Here is a 12,002-nt window from a genome sequence, read left to right on the forward strand (position 1 = left end):
GTGATCGGCTGTTAACCGAGAGGTTGGAGGTTGGAGCCCACCCGGTGGTGGTGCGGCGATTTTTTTCCTTTTGGCTGATAGCTCTGAAGAAATGTTCTGACGGTGGTGAGAGTGGAGCACGATTGTCTGCATGGCGCAATTGGCTATGCGATCGGCTGTTAACTGAAAGGTTGGAGGTTACAGTCCTCCCGGGAGTGGTGTATTGCTTTTTTTTCTTTGGGCTGATAGCATTGAAGATATGTTCTGATGGTGGTGAGAGTGGAGCACGACTGTCTCCGTGGCGCAATTGGCTAGCGCGATCAGCTGTTAACCGAAAGTTTGGAGGTACTAATCCACCCGGAGGTGGTGCGGCGCTTTTTTTTTCTTTGGGCTGATAGCTCTGAAGAAATGTTCTGACGGTGGTGAGAGTGGAGCACGACTGTCTTCGTGGCGCAATTGGCTATGCGATCGGCTGTTAACTGAAAGGTTGGAGGTTGGAGCCTTCCCGGGAGTGGTGTGTTGCTTTTTTTTTCTTTGGGCTGATAGCTTTGAAAATATGTTCTCACGGTGGTGAGAGTGGAGCAGGACTGTCTCCGTGGCGCAATTGGCTAGCGCGATTGGCCCTTAACCGAGAGGTTGGAGGTACGAGCCCACCCGGTGGTGGTGCGACGCTTTTTTTTCTTCTGGCTGATAGCTTTGAAGAAATGTTCTGATGGTGGTGAGAGTGGAGCACGGCTGTCTCCGTGGCGCAATTGGCTAGCGCGATTGGCTGTTAACCGAGAGGTTAGAGGTTCCAGCCCTCCCGGGAGTGGTGTGTTGCTTTTTTTATTTTGGGCTGATAGCTTTGAAAATATGTTTTGATGGTGGTGAGTGTGAAGCAGGATTGTCTCCGTGACGCAATTGGCTAGTGCGATCGGCTGTTAACCGAAAGGTTGGAGGTACGAGCCCACACGGTGGTGGTGTGGCGCTTTTCTTCTTTGGCCTGATAGCTTTGAGGATATGTCCTGATGGTGGTGAGAGTGGAGCACGACTGTCTCCGTGGCGCAATTGGCTAGCGCGATCGGCTGTTAACCGAGAGGTTGGAGGTTCCAGCCCTCCCGGGAGTTGTGTGTTGCTTTTTTTGGGCTGATAGCTTAGAAGATATGTTCTGATGGTGGTGAGAGTGGAGCACGACTGTGTCCGTGGCGCAATTTGCTATCGCGATCGGCTGTTAACCGAAAGGTTGGAGGTACGAGCCCACACGGTGGTGGTGCGGCACTTTTTTTTCTTTGGGCTGATAGCTCTGAAGAAATGTTCTGACGGTGGTGAGAGTGGAGCACGACTGTCTCCGTGGCGCAATTGGCTATGCGAAAGGCTGTTAACCGGAAGGTTGGAGGTTCGAGCCCTCCCGGGAGTGGTGTGTTGCTTTTTTTTCTTTGGGCTGATAGCTTTGAAGGTATTTTCTCATGCTGGTGAGAGTGGAGCAGGACTGTCTCCGTGGCGCAATTGGCTAGCGCGATCAGCTGTTAACCGAAAGTTTGGAGGTACGAGCCCACCCGGTGGTGGTGTGCGCTTTTTTTTTCTTTGGGCTGATAGCTCTGAAGAAATGTTCTGACGGTGGTGAGAGTGGAGCACGACTGTCTTCGTGGCGCAATTGGCTATGCGATCGGCTGTTAACTGAAAGGTTGGAGGTTGGAGCCTTCCCGGGAGTGGTGTGTTGCTTTTTTTTTCTTTGGGCTGATAGCTTTGAAAATATGTTCTCACGGTGGTGAGAGTGGAGCAGGACTGTCTCCGTGGCGCAATTGGCTAGCGCGATTGGCCCTTAACCGAGAGGTTGGAGGTACGAGCCCACCCGGTGGTGGTGCGACGCTTTTTTTTCTTCTGGCTGATAGCTTTGAAGAAATGTTCTGATGGTGGTGAGAGTGGAGCACGGCTGTCTCCGTGGCGCAATTGGCTAGCGCGATTGGCTGTTAACCGAGAGGTTAGAGGTTCCAGCCCTCCCGGGAGTGGTGTGTTGCTTTTTTTATTTTGGGCTGATAGCTTTGAAAATATGTTTTGATGGTGGTGAGTGTGAAGCAGGATTGTCTCCGTGACGCAATTGGCTAGTGCGATCGGCTGTTAACCGAAAGGTTGGAGGTACGAGCCCACACGGTGGTGGTGTGGCGCTTTTCTTCTTTGGCCTGATAGCTTTGAGGATATGTCCTGATGGTGGTGAGAGTGGAGCACGACTGTCTCCGTGGCGCAATTGGCTAGCGCGATCGGCTGTTAACCGAGAGGTTGGAGGTTCCAGCCCTCCCGGGAGTTGTGTGTTGCTTTTTTTGGGCTGATAGCTTAGAAGATATGTTCTGATGGTGGTGAGAGTGGAGCACGACTGTGTCCGTGGCGCAATTTGCTATCGCGATCGGCTGTTAACCAAAAGGTTGGAGGTACGAGCCCACACGGTGGTGGTGCGGCACTTTTTTTTCTTTGGGCTGATAGCTCTGAAGAAATGTTCTGACGGTGGTGAGAGTGGAGCACGACTGTCTCCGTGGCGCAATTGGCTATGCGAAAGGCTGTTAACCGGAAGGTTGGAGGTTCGAGCCCTCCCGGGAGTGGTGTGTTGCTCTTTTTTCTTTGGGCTGATAGCTTTGAAGGTATTTTCTCATGGTGGTGAGAGTGGAGCAGGACTGTCTCCGTGGCGCAATTGGCTAGCGCGATTGGCTGTTAACCGAAAGGTTGGAGGTACGAGCCCACCCGGTGGAGGTGCGGCGCTTTTTTTTCTTTGGCCTGATAGCTTTGAAGATATGTCCTGACGGTGGTGAGAGTGGAGCACGACTGTCTCCATGGCGCAAGTGGCTATGCGATCGGCTGTTAAGTGAAAGGTTGGAGGTTCCAGCCCTCCCGGGAGTGGTTTGTTGCTTTTTTTTGGGCTGATAGCTTAGAAGATATGTTCTGATGGTGGTGAGAGTGGAGCACGACTGTCTCCGTGGCGCAATTTGCTATCACGATCGGCTGTTAACCGAAAGGTTGGAGGTACGAGCCCACACGGTGGTGGTGCGGCACTTTTTTTTTCTTTGGGCTGATAGCTCTGAAGAAATGTTCTGACGGTGGTGAGAGTGGAGCACGACTGTATCCGTGGCGCAATTGGCTATGCGAAAGGCTGTTAACCGGAAGGTTGGAGGTTCGAGCCCTCCCGGGAGTGGTGTGTTGCTTTTTTTTTCTTTGGGCTGATAGCTTTGAAGATATGTTCTGATGGTGGTGAGAGTGGAGCAGGACTGTCTCCGTGGCGCAATTGGCTAGCGCGATCGGCTGTTAACCGAAAGATTGGAGGTACGAATCCACCCGGAGGTGGTGCGGCGCTTTTTTTTCTTTGGACTGATAGCTTTGAAGATATGTTCTGATAGTGGTGAGAGTGGAGCAGCACGACTGTCTCCGTGGCGCAATAGGCTAGCGCGATCGGCTGTTAACCGAAAGGTTGGAGGTACGAGCCCTCCCGGGAGTGGTGTGTTGCTTTTTATTCTTTGGGCTGATAGCTTTGAAGATATGTTCTGATGGTGGTGAGAGTGGAGCACGACAGTCTCTGTGGCGCAATTGGCTAGCGCGATCGGCTGTCAACCGAAAGGTTAGAGGTACGAGCCCACCTGGTGGTGGTGCGGCGCTTTTTTTCTTTGGGCTGATAGCTCTGAAGAAATGTTCTGACAGTGGTGTGAGTGGAGCACGACTGTCTCCATGGCGCAATTGGCTAGCGCGATCGGCTGTTAACCGAAAGGTTGGAGGTTCGAGCCCTCCCGGGAGTGGTGTGTTGCTTTTTTTATTTTGGGCTGATAGCTTTGAAAATATGTTCTGATGGTGGTGAGTGTGGAGCAGGACTGTGTCCGTGGCGCAATTGGCTAGCGCGATCGGCTGTTAACCGAAAGGTTGGAGGTACGAGCCTACCCGGTGGAAGTGCGACGCTTTTTTTTCTTTGGGCTGATAGCTTTGAAGAAATGTTCTGATGGTGGTGAGAGTGGAGCACGGCTGTCTCCGTGGCGCAATTGGCTAGCGCGATCGGCTGTTAACCGAGAGGTTAGAGGTTCCAGCCCTCCCGGGAGTGGTGTGTTGCTTTTTTTGGGGCTGATAGCTTAGAAGATATGTTCTGATGGTGGTGAGAGTGGAGCACGACTGTCTCCGTGGCGCAATTTTGCTATCGCGATCGGCTGTTAACCGAAAGGTTGGAGGTACGAGCCCACGCGGTGGTGGTGCGGTGGTTTTTTTTCTTTGGGCTGATAGCTTTAAAAATGTTCTGATGGTGGTGAGAGTGGAGCACGACTGTCTCCGTGGCGCAATTGGCTAGCGCGATCGGCTGTTAACCGAAAGGTTGGAGGTTCGAGCCCACCCGGTGGTGGTGCGGCGCTTTTTTTCCTTTGGGTTGATAGCTCTGAAGAAATGTTCTGACGGTGGTGAGAGTGGAGCACGACTGTCTTCGTGGCGCAATTGGCTATGCAATCGGTTGTTAACTGAAAGGTTGGAGGTTCGAGCCCTCCCGGGAGTGGTGTGTTTCGTTTTTTTCTTTGGGCTGATAGCTTTGAAGGTAGGTTCTGATGCTGGTGAGAGTGGAGCACGACTGTCTCCTTGGCGCAATTGGCTAGCGCGATCGGCTGTTAACCGAGAGGTTGCAGGTTGGAGCCCACCCGGTGGTGGTGCGGCGATTTTTTTCCTTTTGGCTGATAGCTCTGAAGAAATGTTCTGATGGTGGTGAGAGTGGAGCACGATTGTCTGCATGGCGCAATTGGCTATGCGATCGGCTGTTAACTGAAAGGTTGGAGGTTACAGTCCTCCCGGGAGTGGTGTATTGCTTTTTTTCTTTGGGCTGATAGCATTGAAGATATGTTCTGATGGTGGTGAGAGTGGAGCACGACTGTCTCCGTGGCACAATTGGCTAGCGCGATCAGCTGTTAACCGAAAGTTTGGAGGTACGAGCCCACCCGGTGGTGGTGTGGCGCTTTTTTTTCTTTGGGCTGATAGCTCTGAAGAAATGTTCTGACGGTGGTGAGAGTGGAGCACGACTGTCTTCATGGCGCAATTGGCTATGCGATCGACTGTTAACTGAAAGGTTGTAGGTTGGAGCCTTCCCGGGAGTGGTGTGTTGCTTTTTTTTCTTTGGGCTGATAGCTTTGAAGATATGTTCTCACGGTGGTGAGAGTGGAGCAGGACTGTCTCCGTGGCGCAATTGGCTAGCGCGATTGGCTGTTAACCGAGAGGTTGGAGGTACGAGCCCACCCGGTGGTGGTGCGACGCTTTTTTTTCTTCTGGCTGATAGCTTTGAAGAAATGTTCTGATGGTGGTGAGAGTGGAGCACGGCTGTCTCCGTGGCGCAATTGGCTAGCGCGATCGGCTGTTAACCGAGAGGTTAGAGGTTCCAGCCCTCCCGGGAGTTGTGTGTTGCTTTTTTTTTGGGCTGATAGCTTAGAAGATATGTTCTGATGGTGGTGAGAGTGGAGCACGACTGTGTCCGTGGCGCAATTTGCTATCGCGATCGGCTGTTAACCGAAAGGTTGGAGGTACGAGCCCACACGGTGGTGGTGCGGCACTTTTTTTTTCTTTGGGCTGATAGCTCTGAAGAAATGTTCTGACGGTGGTGAGAGTGGAGCACGACTGTCTCCGTGGCGCAATTGGCTATGCGAAAGGCTGTTAACCGGAAGGTTGGAGGTTCGAGCCCTCCCGGGAGTGGTGTGTTGCTTTTTTTTTCTTTGGGCTGATAGCTTTGAAGGTATTTTCTCATGGTGGTGAGAGTGGAGCAGGACTGTCTCCGTGGCGCAATTGGCTAGGGCGATTGGCTGTTAACCGAGAGGTTGGAAGTACGAGCCCACCCGGTGGTGGTGCGGCGCTTTTTTTTCTTTGGGCCGATAGCTTTGAAGAAATGTTCTGATGGTGGTGAGAGTGGAGCACGACTGTCTCCGTGGCGCAATTGGCTAGCGCGGTCGGCTGTTAACCGACAGGTTGGAGGTTCGAGCCCTCCCGGGAGTGGTGTGTTGCTTTTTTTATTTTGGGCTGATAGCTTTGAAAATATGCTTTGATGGTGGTGAGTGTGAAGCAGGACTGTCTCCGTGACGCAATTGGCTAGCGCGATCGGCTGTTAACCGAAAGGTTGGAGGTACGAGCCCACCCGGTGGAGGTGCGGCGCTTTTTTTTCTTTGGCCTGATAGCTTTGAAGATATGTCCTGACGGTGGTGAGAGTGGAGCACGACTGTCTCCATGGCGCAAGTGGCTATGCGATCGGCTGTTGAGTGAAAGGTTGGAGGTTCCAGCCCTCCCGGGAGTGGTTTGTTGCTTTTTTTTGGGCTGATAGCTTAGAAGATATGTTCTGATGGTGGTGAGAGTGGAGCACAACTGTCTCCGTGGCGCAATTTGCTATCGCGATCGGCTGTTAACCGAAAGGTTGGAGGTACGAGCCCACACGGTGGTGGTGCGGCACTTTTTTTTTCTTTGGGCTGATAGCTCTGAAGAAATGTTCTGACGGTGGTGAGAGTGGAGCACGACTGTATCCGTGGCGCAATTGGCTATGCGAAAGGCTGTTAACCGGAAGGTTGGAGGTTCGAGCCCTCCCGGGAGTGGTGTGTTGCTTTTTCTTTCTTTGGGCTGATAGCTTTGAAGATATGTTCTGATGGTGGTGAGAGTGGAGCAGGACTGTCTCCGTGGCGCAATTGGCTAGCGCGATCGGCTGTTAACCGAAAGATTGGAGGTACGAATCCACCCGGAGGTGGTGCGGCGCTTTTTTTTCTTTGGGCTGATAGCTTTGAAGATATGTTCTGATGGTGGTGAGAGTGGAGCACGACTGTCTCTGTGGCGCAATCGGCTAGCGCGATCGGCTGTCAACCGAAAGGTTAGAGGTACGAGCCCACCTGGTGGTGGTGCGGCGCTTTTTTTCTTTGGGCTGATAGCTCTGAAGAAATGTTCTGACAGTGGTGTGAGTGGAGCACGACTGTCTCCGTGGCGCAATTGGCTAGCGCGATCGGCTGTTAACCGAAAGGTTGGAGGTTCGAGCCCTCCCAGGAGTGGTGTGTTGCTTTTTTTATTTTGGGCTGATAGCTTTGAAAATATGTTCTGATGGTGGTGAGTGTGGAGCAGGACTGTGTCCGTGGCGCAATTGGCTAGCGCGATCGGCTGTTAACCGAAAGGTTGGAGGTACGAGCCTACCCGGTGGAAGTGCGGCGCTTTTTTTTCTTTGGGCTGATAGCTTTGAAGCTATGTTCTGATGCTGGTGAGAGTGGAGCACGACTGTCTCCTTGGCGCAATTGGCTAGCGCGATCGGCTGTTAACCGAGAGGTTGGAGGTTGGAGCCCACCCGGTGGTGGTGCGGCGATTTTTTTCCTTTTGGCTGATAGCTCTGAAGAAATGTTCTGACGGTGGTGAGAGTGGAGCACGATTGTCTGCATGGCGCAATTGGCTATGCGATCGGCTGTTAACTGAAAGGTTGGAGGTTACAGTCCTCCCGGGAGTGGTGTATTGCTTTTTTTTCTTTGGGCTGATAGCATTGAAGATATGTTCTGATGGTGGTGAGAGTGGAGCACGACTGTCTCCGTGGCGCAATTGGCTAGCGCGATCAGCTGTTAACCGAAAGTTTGGAGGTACGAGCCCACCCGGTGGTGGTGTGGCGCTTTTTTTTCTTTGGGCTGATAGCTCTGAAGAAATGTTCTGACGGTGGTGAGAGTGGAGCACGACTGTCTTCGTGGCGCAATTGGCTATGCGATCGGCTGTTAACTGAAAGGTTGGAGGTTGGAGCCTTCCCGGGAGTGGTGTGTTGCTTTTTTTTCTTTGGGCTGATAGCTTTGAAGATATGTTCTCACGGTGGTGAGAGTGGAGCAGGACTGTCTCCGTGGCGCAATTGGCTAGCGCGATTGGCTGTTAACCGAGAGGTTGGAGGTACGAGCCCACCCGGTGGTGGTGCGACGCTTTTATTTCTTCTGGCTGATAGCTTTGAAGAAATGTTCTGATGGTGGTGAGAGTGGAGCACGGCTGTCTCCGTGGCGCAATTGGATAGCGCGATCGGCTGTTAACCGAGAGGTTAGAGGTTCCAGCCCTCCCGGGAGTGGTGTGTTGCTTTTTTTTATTTTGGGCTGATAGCTTTGAAAATATGTTTTGATGGTGGTGAGTGTGAAGCAGGATTGTCTCCGTGACGCAATTGGCTAGCGCGATCGGCTGTTAACCGAAAGGTTGGAGCTTCGAGCCCACACGGTGGTGGTGCGGCGCTTTTCTTCTTTGGCCTGATAGCTTTGAGGATATGTCCTGATGGTGGTGAGAGTGGAGCACGACTGTCTCCGTGGCGCAATTGGCTAGCGCGATCGGCTGTTAACCGAGAGGTTGGAGGTTCCAGCCCTCCCGGGAGTTGTGTGTTGCTTTTTTTGGGCTGATAGCTTAGAAGATATGTTCTGATGGTGGTGAGAGTGGAGCACGACTGTGTCCGTGGCGCAATTTGCTATCGCGATCGGCTGTTAACCGAAAGGTTGGAGGTACGAGCCCACACGGTGGTGGTGCGGCACTTTTTTTTTCTTTGGGCTGATAGCTCTGAAGAAATGTTCTGACGGTGGTGAGAGTGGAGCACGACTGTCTCCGTGGCGCAATTGGCTATGCGAAAGGCTGTTAACCGGAAGATTGGAGGTTCGAGCCCTCCCGGGAGTGGTGTGTTGCTTTTTTTTCTTTGGGCTGATAGCTTTGAAGGTATTTTCTCATGGTGGTGAGAGTGGAGCAGGACTGTCTCCGTGGCGCAATTGGCTAGCGCGATTGGCTGTTAACCGAGAGGTTCGAGGTACGAGCCCACCCGGTGGTGGTGCGGCGCTTTTTTTGGGCTGATAGCTTTGAAGAAATGTTCTGATGGTGGTGAGAGTGGAGCACGACCGTCTCCGTGGCGCAATTGGCTAGCGTGGTCGGCTGTTAACCGACAGGTTGGAGGTTCGAGCCCTCCCGGGAGTGGTGTGTTGCTTTTTTTATTTTGGGCTGATAGCTTTGAAAATATGCTTTGATGGTGGTGAGGGTGAAGCAGGACTGTCTCCGTGACGCAATTGGCTAGCGCGATCGGCTGTTAACCGAAAGGTTGGAGGTACGAGCCCACCCAGTGGAGGTGCGACGCTTTTTTTTCTTTGGCCTGATAGCTTTGAAGATATGTCCTGGCGGTGGTGAGAGTGGAGCACGACTGTGTCCATGGCGCAAGTGGCTATGCGATCGGCTGTTAACTGAAAGGTTGGAGGTTCTAGCCCTCCCGGGAGTGGTGTGTTGCTTTTTTTTGGGCTGATAGCTTAGAAGTTATGTTCTGATGGTGGTGAGAGTGGAGCACGACTGTCTCCGTGGCACAATTTGCTATCGCAATCGGCTGTTAACCGAAAGGTTGGCGGTACGAGCCCACACGGTGGTGGTGCGGCACTTTTTTCTTTGGGCTGATAGCTTTGAAGATATGTTTTGATGGTGGTGAGAGTGGAGCACGACTGTCTCCGTGGCGCAATAGACTAGCGCGATCGGCTGTTAACCGAAAGGTTGGAGGTACGAGCCCTCCCGGGAGTGGTGTGTTGCTTTTTATTCTTTGGGCTGATAGCTTTGAAGATATGTTCTGATGGTGGTGAGAGTGGAGCACGACTGTTTCCGTGGCGCAATTGGCTAGCGCGATCGGCTGTCAACCGAAAGGTTAGAGGTACGAGCCCACCGGGTGGTGGTGCGGCGCTTTTTTTCTTTGGGTTGATAGCTCTGAAGAAATGTTCTGACAGTGGTGTGAGTGGAGCACGACTGTCTCCGTGGCGCAATTGGCTAGCGTGATCGGCTGTTAACCGAAACGTTGGAGGTTCGAGCCCTCCCGTGAGTGGTGTGTTGCTTTTTTTATTTTGGGCTGATAGCTTTGAAAATATATTCTGATGGTGGTGAGTGTGGAGTAGGACTGTCTCCGTGGCGCAATTGGCTAGCGCGATCGGCTGTTAACCGAAAGGTTGGAGGTACGAGCCCACCCGGTGGTGGTGCGGCGATTTTTTTCCTTTTGGCTGATAGCTCAGAAGAAATGTTCTGACGGTGGTGAGAGTGGAGCACGATTGTCTCCATGGCGCAATTGGCTATGCGATCGGCTGTTAACTGAAAGGTTGGAGGTTACAGTCCTCCCGGGAGTGGTGTATTGCTTTTTTTTCTTTGGGCTGATAGCTTTGAAGATATGTTCTGATGGTGGTGAGAGTGGAGCACGACTGTCTCCGTGGCGCAATTGGCTAGCGCGATCAGCTGTTAACCGAAAGTTTGGAGGTACGAGCCCACCCGGTGGTGGTGTGGCGCTTTTTTTTCTTTGGGCTGATAGCTCTGAAGAAATGTTCTGACGGTGGTGAGAGTGGAGCACGACTGTCTACGTGGCGCAGTTGGCTATGCGATCGGCTGTTAACTGAAAGGTTGGAGGTTGGAGCCTTCCCGGGAGTGGTGTGTTGCTTTTTATTCTTTGGGCTGATGGCTTTGAAGATATGTTCTCACGGTGGTGAGAGTGGAGCAGGACTGTCTCCGTGGCGCAATTGGCTAGCGCGATTGGCTGTTAACCGAGAGGTTGGAGGTACGAGCCCACCCGGTGGTGGTGCGGCGCTTTTTTTTCTTCTGGCTGATAGCTTTGAAGAAATGTTCTGATGGTGGTGAGAGTGGAGCACGGCTGTCTCCGTGGCGCAATTGGCTAGCGCGATCGGCTGTTAACCGAGAGGTTAGAGGTTCCAGCCCTCCCGGGAGTGGTGTGTTGCTTTTTTTATTTTGGGCTGATAGCTTTGAAAATATGCTTTGATGGTGGTGAGTGTGAAGCAGGACTGTCTCCGTGACGCAATTGGCTAGCGCGATCGGCTGTTAACCGAAAGGTTAGAGGTACGAGCCCACCCGGTGGAGGTGCGGCGCTTTTTTTCTTTGGCCTGATAGCTTTGAAGATATGTCCTGACGGTAGTGAGAGTGGAGCACGACTGTCTCCATGGCGCAAGTGGCTATGCGATCGGCTGTTAAGTGAAAGGTTGGAGGTTCCAGCCCTCCCGGGAGTGGTGTGTTGCTTTTTTTTGGGCTGATAGCTTAGAAGATATGTTCTGATGGTGGTGAGAGTGGAGCACGACTGTCTCCGTGGCGCAATTTGCTATCGCGATCGGCTGTTAACCGAAAGGTTGGAGGTACGAGCCCACACGGTGGTAATGTGGCACTTTTTTTTTCTTTGGGCTGATAGCTCTGAAGAAATGTTCTGACGGTGGTGAGAGTGGAGCACGATTGTCTGCATGGCGCAATTGGCTATGCGATCGGCTGTTAACTGAAAGGTTGGAGGTTACAGTCCTCCCGGGAGTGGTGTATTGCTTTTTTTTCTTTGGGCTGATAGCTTTGAAGATATGTTCTGATGGTGGTGAGAGTGGAGCACGACTGTCTCCGTGGCGCAATTGGCTAGCGCGATCAGCTGTTAACCGACAGGTTGGAGGTTCGAGCCCTCCCGGAAGTGGTGTGTGGCTTTTTTTATTTTGGGCTGATAGCTTTGAAAATATGTTTTGATGGTGGTGAGTGTGAAGCAGGACTGTCTCCGTGACGCAATTGGCTAGCGCGTTCGGCTGTTAACCGAAAGGTTGGAGGTTCGAGCCCTCCCGGGAGTGGTGTGTTGCTTTTTTTATTTTGGGCTGATAGGTTTGAAAATATGTTTTGATGGTGGTGAGTGTGGAGCAGGACTGTCTCCGTGACGCATTTGGCTAGCGCGATCGGCTGTTAACCAAAAGGTTGGAGATACGAGCCCACCCGGTGGAGGTGCGGCGCTTTTTTTTCTTTGGACTGATAGCTTTGAAGATATGTCCTGATGGAGGTGAGAGTGGAGCACGACTGTCTCCGTGGCGCAATTGGCTAGCGCGATCGGCTGTTAACCGAGAGGTTGGAGGTTCCAGCCCTCCCGGGAGTGGTGTGTTGCTTTTTTTGGGCTGATAGCTTAGAAGATAGGTTCTGATTGTGGTGAGAGTGGAGCACGACTGTCTCCGTGGCGCAATTTGCTATCGCGATCGGCTTGTAACCGAAAGGTTGGATGTACGAGCCCACACGGTGGTGGTGCGGCACTTTTTTTTTCTTTGGGCTGA

At 52.4% G+C, this 12,002-nt stretch overlaps 1 non-coding gene across 1 annotated transcript; it reads left to right on the forward strand.

The window, feature by feature from the left end:
- Nucleotides 1-5,866: 5,866 nt before the first annotated feature.
- Nucleotides 5,867-5,943, forward strand: TRNAN-GUU (transfer RNA asparagine (anticodon GUU)). The gene has a single exon. It is a non-coding gene; the product is annotated as a tRNA-Asn (tRNA).
- The last annotated feature ends 6,059 nt before the right edge of the window (nucleotides 5,944-12,002 follow it).

The sequence above is a fragment of the Rhipicephalus microplus genome, unplaced genomic scaffold, assembly GCF_043290135.1.
Source record: "Rhipicephalus microplus isolate Deutch F79 unplaced genomic scaffold, USDA_Rmic scaffold_13, whole genome shotgun sequence".
NCBI classification, from domain to species: Eukaryota; Metazoa; Arthropoda; class Arachnida; order Ixodida; family Ixodidae; genus Rhipicephalus; species Rhipicephalus microplus.